Raw genomic sequence first — 7,666 nt, forward strand, 5'->3', positions numbered from 1 at the left:
AACGGAAATGAAGGAAATAATTAACATCTATCATTTTAATAATACTTGTAAATAAGTATTGCATTTATATAGTGACCTCTACCCAACTATTATAAATGATTCCGAGATCCAAATTCATATTAACTCGGGCACGGTGGACCGATTCATCCCTTATCTGTTAGAAATTATTAATCTCATTATTTGACATATTCATATATGTTACAATTTAATTTAGTCTTAAATTAAATCTAGATCTTATGCATGCAAACATAAATAGAAATAGAGAAGAAATCGTTATTCTTACAATGGATTTTCGGATTAAAGGGCACAAGTAAGATCTCCTTCTTACTTGTTCTTGAGCTTTCCTTATATGGATGAATGAACAAAGATTCAAGCTTAGAATCCCTCCCAATAATGAATACCCAAGATAACCTCTTAAAAGATTAGTAGTAATATGATCTAGTAATACTAATAATCTAGCTTAAAAAGACCCAAAATATATGTTTTTGTCCTCTTGAAATTTCGGCCAAGAGAGGATGAATATTGAGAGATTTTTATTTCACTAAGCTTTCATAAGTTAGAGAGAATTTTTATTTTTCTTACACTAGAAAAATAGTTCAAAAATTGTGAATGAATAATTTTAGAGAAAAAACTCTCTATAATGGCCTTTGAAAACCGGTGGGGAGAGAGGAGGAGAGCCAATGCATGGGCAAGTTTTTCTACCCAAGAAATCATAGGTGTGCATGGCTATATTAGGTTGCAATCATCATGTTTTCCACTTAAAAATAATCAACACAATTTTAACCTAATACTCCCTCCATTTCGGCACTTATAAAATGTGAGGTCCATTTTATATTTTGTCATTTGTCAATAGTCACATGTCACTAGTCATGTGTAATTGTAATGTATTTTTAACATATTAAAAATCAACGTATTAATAAAAATACGTCATGTAAAAAATCTGTTGGAGCTTGTGTCCTCCACAAATTAGTGTGATAACATTAATAAATCTCTTATAGGTTCACAAGGGTATACTTCGTATTTTATCAGTTGATTAACGATTACCTAATAACGGTTGGCTTGCTAGAAAGTTTGACGTTATTATCATACAGATGGCGGTGATCAATTGGTCCCTAAAAGTCACACCTAAAGGATGTGTTTGAGAGATGTGATTATGGATATGTAATCACATTGATGCCATATATGACTAAACAGTTAGTCAACGTGTTGATGAGACGATTATTTAATGCCGATTAAATAATATTAGCTGAGACGAATTAACTGTAAATTCGTAAATTGAATATAACAAGTTATATTTAATTAATGTATATAATGTTAGCTTGGACGAATTAATATGTTAATTCGTAATTAAATGTAATCGGTTATATTTAATAAGCTAATTATAAATATGCGATTTTTATATTTAAAGTATATATTATACAATATTGTCACGGACCGGCATTAATAAATCGACTGCAAGCTGTTGTGTGTAGACTTATTAATACAGAATTATATAAATGACAATTTATATGTTATACATTTTATACATTTAGTATACTACCAAAATAAGAAGATTTAATCTCCTTATTTTTGGTAAGTAGACAAAAACCGAAAAGAGAAAAAGAGGAGAAAAAGATCTCCCCTGATTCCCTCCTCACACGGTTCAATAAGAGGCCAAAGAGAGAGTTTTTTCTCTCATTCCAATTTGACCTAATTCTCTCATCAAGAACACAAAACCCTAAAAATTAATCAGTTAATTGGAGATCTCATTCTAGCAATTTGAGGGGCATTTCTCAGAGCATTTTGGGTGCAACTAATAGGCGAATATCATTGCGATATTGTTCTTAGGCCGAATTAGCAAGGACCAAAGGTTGATTTTGCAAATTTCTTTTATGACTAGTTTCACAATCATAATTTCGTTATAATCCTTATTATGTTTATGGAAGTATACCGATATTTCCCACAAGTGGTATCAGAGTAAGGCCACGGAATTATTTTTGATGATTATCATAATTGATTTTAAACAAATTTTCGAGAAAAGAAAAAATAATTCGGTTGTCAAAAAAAAAAAAATTTTTTGGCCTTAGGGTTTGATTTTTTTTTTTTTTTTTTTTTGCCGATTGTTTTGTTCTTGTTTTGATGATTTATTTCCATTTTGATTTTTCATATTGTTGTTTTAATCAGTTAAAATGATTATATGATGAATTTGTAGATGTTTGATTTAAGGAAGATTAAATTATAATGTAAATGGAAATCGTCTTGTTGTTGATGATAAATTGTTTTTGCTATATTGTTTTTGGCATAAATGGTTCTAAATTGTTGTTTAGAATCATGTTTCATAAATTTACATGTTTAAATTATAAGGTGATTATGCCAATCTTGTTAATAGCAACAATAAACGATTTTATTCATCAATATGTTTTGATTTTAGGGCATTTTTGCCGCAAGAAAAATAAAAGTTTCTGTTTTTCGAATTGCTGAAATGCCCAGCAGAAAAAAAAAAAAAAAAAACCTGTTCTTTTGTTTTTTTTGCTGTTTTACCGAAAAGAAAAAAAAATATCTTGTTTTCGTTTTTTTTCTTTGCCGTGACCAAAGACCCAATAAAAAAAAGAGTTTTTTTTTTTTTGTTTTGTTTGTTTTGGCCAATTTTGATTATACATTAAATTAATAATGTATGATTAATTTTGTGAAGAAGTTCACAATTTGAGATACCTAATTATTTTAAAGAAGTTTAAAATATTGTTTGATTAAATTCATATTACAAGTTTAATGTGAATTAAGATTAAAATTAATGTGAGTAATTGAGGAATTGTCACTTAATTTGATCATTTAAATAGGTGGTTTGGGAAATTAATCTACATAATTAAAGAATTACGTCTTGCATGTTTAATTTTTTTAGTTGATGCTTTTCTTTTGTTGAATGAATCGTTGAATGAATTTATTTACGTATTTTTGCAATCGGTTGTAATTTGTAATACCTAGTGTGGCCTTAGTCAAATTATGTTTTCGTAATGATGGAAACATAATTTTTAATGTAATTTGAGATCTCGTATCTCCGTTTTGGTTTTTTTTTATGGTTTTGAAATTAGAATGTAAATAGGTTTATTATGTAATTTCAATTGTAATTTTAAAGAAGACAAAAGATGGAGATTGGAGGTCACTCCCGCTACATGGACCAAGATGGAACATCAAGACAAGCTTCTCGGGTCCAAGGATGGATTCCAAATTTCTATTTAATGTTCATTTTGGTAGATAGGCCACACTAGGACTTTATTATTGTTTTACGTTTTCATTACTATTGCTTTTCATTCACATGATAGTTTATATATGCATCATATTCCGCCTAAACCAAACCACCTACTACTGAAATGCATGAAAATTGACTCATATAGATTGTATGTTAGTTTTCATAGACATACATATGTCACTCAGTTTAAGCCATCACCTTTGTTTATTCATTCTCGCATGCTAGATATTAGTTCACTTAAAATGAATCAAAATAAAGTTGATAGGATCTTCCTCTAAAATGGAAATTGAGATTAGTCTTTATAAGGGCAAACAACTATGAATCCCTTCTTCGTCGGTAGACATAATATGACCCCTTCTACGTTGGGTAAGTAGTTTGTGTTGACTTAGTTTATCTCAACATTATAGTCCGAAGAGTTTCTCGTGATTATGATGGACTAAAGATAGAATTTACATAAATTTATCGACCAAGAATTCTAACGGTAGAATTAGCTAAAAGGTTGGCTTATCAATTTACAGATAATTGAGTCTTGGGATCATTTATATAATTCTTGAGGGAGGTCAATTGTATAAATGCTTGAGTCTTCGCGTTATGACATTAGTTCATTAAACTTAAATCATAAACGATGAGTATGCTTATTATATTTATTCTTCTTCTCGCAGTGTAGAATATGCCTTATTTTGATAAAACTGTTACAACAAATGGCTGGAAATAACGCAATCCCAATGCCAAGTGCCACACTTGGACGCAAGTCCTGGCTGAAAGCTTTCATGGACCACATGAATCGGTTCACACGTCTGAAAAATGACGGGTCCAACTTTGCGGACTGGGAGGCATCATTGCGGAATGCTGCCATTGCTGACGGTAAGCTCAAGTACTTAACTGAGCCAATACCACCAAACCCAGGCCCCAATGTAGGAGTCAATGAGTCACTCGCTTATAGTGACTTCATTATGGAAGCGGGTGCGATAAAGAACGTACTCATCTTTGCAATGGAAACCAATTTGCAGAGACGCTTCATTGCCCAAGGTGCAAACAAGATTTTCACCACGCTCACTAACGAGTTCTCAAAAGCACCGAGAATCGTTACTTATGAGCATACCTGTCGCTTCTTTGATGCGAAACTCCAGAAGGGCCAATAGGTTAGCCCACACATTCTTCACATGATTGAGAATGTCGAGAAGCTGGAGGCACTTGATTGCAAAATCAGTGAGAGCATAGTCATTAACCGTATGCTTCATTCACTTCATGATGGCTTTGCCCTCTTTAGGGAAAATTACTATATGAATGACATGAAGAAAAGTCCTCATGAGCTCCACTCTCTTCTCGTACAGACCAAGAAGGATATGAAATTGAGTGGGAGCATGAAGCAAGATGTTCTCATGATTTCCAACAAGAAAGGTAAGGGCAAGGCTCACGGTGACCTAACTGTAGGAAAGCCGAAGTTTAAAAGGCCAAGAAACGGTAAGAGTGGGACTGGTGAGACTAGTGGCTCACAAGGCAAGGCAAAGAGCAAGGGCGGTGACATTGAGTGCCACCATTGTCACAAGACTAGACATTGGAGGAGGAACTGTCCCGTGTACCGTGAGGACATCAAAGCAGGCCGCGTCGTTTCTGTTGTTATGTCATCTTATATTCATATGATTGAGATTAACCATGCAAGTTTCAGAACTTGGGTACTTGATACTGGTTGTGGTTCTCATCTGTGTAATTATTTGCAGGACCTAAAGAACATCATACCTCTCGAAAAGGGTGATGTGGACCTGCGAGTCGGGAATGGAGCACGAGTTGCTGCAGTCTCGAAGGGAACATACGTAATCCAACTCCCTAGTGGTTTTGAGTTATAATTATATAACTGTTACTATGTAACCAGTTTATCTAAGAACATTATTTCTATTTCCGTACTCGATATAGACGGTTTTGCATTTTCAATAAAGGATAATAGCTGTATTTTCTTTTTAATGAAATGATTTATGGCAAAGCAGTTTCCATGAATGGAACTTACATCTTAGATCAAACCACGGAAGTATTACACGTGAATAATAAGAAATTAAAGGTTGGTGACAAAGATCAAACCTATCTATGGCATTGTCGAATGGGACACATAAATTAGAAACGTGTAACGAAACTCGTCGAGAATGGGACTATTCCCGCATTCGATTTTTCTACATATGGCACGTGTGAATCATGTCTCATTGGCAAAATGACTCGAATTTCCTTCAAAGGTGTTGGAATGCGCGCTAGTGACCTATTAGGACTCATACATACTGATGTTTGTGGACCTATGTCAATTACCGCTAGAGATGGCTATAGATATTTTATCACTTTCACGGACGATTTGAGTAGATACGGATATGTCTACTTAATGAAGCATAAAAGTGAGTCCTTTGAGAAATTCAAGGAATACCAGAACAGGGTTGAGAACCAACTGGGTAGAAAGGTTAAAGCACTCCGTTCAGATCGGGGTGGCGAATATCTTTCAATTGAGTTTGATCAACACCTTAAAAGCTGTGGAATCGTTTTACAGTTAACTCCACCTGGAACACCTCAATTAAATGGTGTGTCCGAACGGAGAAATCGAACATTACTTGATATGATTCGATCCATGATGAGTCACACGGTAGTACCTGATTCATTATGGGGTTTTGCTCTTTTGTCAGCTGCTCTTATACTTAACCGAACTCCGACTAAAGCTGTCGACAAGACTCCATATGAAATGTGGAAGGGAACGGTCCCTAACTTGTCCTTTATTCGGGTTTGGGGCTGTGAGGCTTATGTCAAGTGGAGACACGAAGATAACCTCGGCCCGCGATCGGTCAAGACATACTTTATTGGTTATCCAAAAGGAATGTTTGGTCATTACTTCTATTCGCCTACCGAACATCGAGTTTTTGTTGTGGCTAGTGCGACGTTCTTAGAGAAAGAATTTCTCGAGAACAAGACAAGTAATAGAACCTTCGAGCTGTCGGAGATTCCAGAACCAACAACCGAGGAACGGATGGAGGAAGTTGTTCCTTCAACTGATGATACGGTTAATATTCCTCAGGAACCTAGGAGGTCGGGTAGAGTCTCTAATCCTCCGGACAGATACATTGGTATGGTCGAGGAGAATGACGTTTTACTCCCAGAGAGTAATGAACCCGCTACCTATAAAGGTGCTATGGCCTGTTCCGACTCAAAGCTATGGCTCGAAGCCATGCAATCCGAGATGGACTTCATGTATGAGAATGACGTATGGGATCTTGTTGATTTACCTAATAAGGTAAAACCTCTGATGCAAATGGCTTTACAAAATAAAGCATTCTGTAGACGCGCAACCAGATACCTATAAGGCACGACTAGTGGCAAAAGGTTTCACTCAAGTGCACGGTTTGCATTATGATGAGATTTTTGCACCTGTAGTCATGCTACGTTCCATTCGGATAATCTTAGCGATTGCCGCATTTCATGACTATGAAATTTGGCAAATGGATGTGAAAACCGCCTTCTTAAACGGTTATTTGGAGGAAGAGTTGTACATGGTGCAACCCGAAGGTTTCATAGATCCTGAACATCCTAAGAAAGTATGCAAGCTTAAGCGTTCCATTTATGGACTTAAGCAAGCTTCTCGGAGTTGGAATCATCGTTTCGACCAGGTGATAAAAGAGTATGGTTTCACTCGGTCGGTCGAGGAACCATGCTTATATATCAAGTCGAGTGGGAGCAAGATTGTTTTCTTGATATTGTATGTCGATGACATACTCTTGATTGGGAATGACATTCCTCTCTTATCTTCGGTTAAAGGATGGTTGAAGAACCATTTCCAGATGAAGGATCTGGGTGAGGCACAACGCATTTTGGGAATCCGTATCTACCGAGATAGATCACGACGGACGTTATCACTTAGTCAGGAGTCTTATTTGGATAAGATTCTTGAGAGGTTCAGCATGACCAACTCCAAGAAGGGGAACCTTCCAATGACGTCTGGGATGCAGTTGAGCAAGTCTCAGTCACCCACGACGCCTGAAGGGGTTGAGCGCATGAGTCGTGTTCCTTATGCATCAACTATAGGATCAATCATGTATGCCATGATATGCACACGTCCAGACGTGGCATATGCATTGAGTATGACGAGTCGGTACCAAAACAATCCAGGTACCTACGGAGGACTAAGGATTGGGTATTGACTTATGGAGGAGATACTAAGCTATGCCCAACCGGTTACGCAGATGCTAGCTTCCAAACGGATCGAGATGATTCAAAATCTCAGTCCGGGTTCGTCTTCACTCTTAATGGTGCTGCGGTCAGCTGGAAGAATTCCAAACAGGATGTTGTAGCAGATTCTACTACCGAATTATGATAAGCATGAAGGGCACGTTATTTCCATGGGAATTAAACGTGTTCCTGAGTTGTAGTAGTTGATTATGAATTTGATACATTATCTTTTTCATATACTATTTA

Source organism: Silene latifolia, unplaced genomic scaffold, assembly GCF_048544455.1.
Source record: "Silene latifolia isolate original U9 population unplaced genomic scaffold, ASM4854445v1 scaffold_122, whole genome shotgun sequence".
Lineage (NCBI taxonomy): Eukaryota > Viridiplantae > Streptophyta > Magnoliopsida > Caryophyllales > Caryophyllaceae > Silene > Silene latifolia.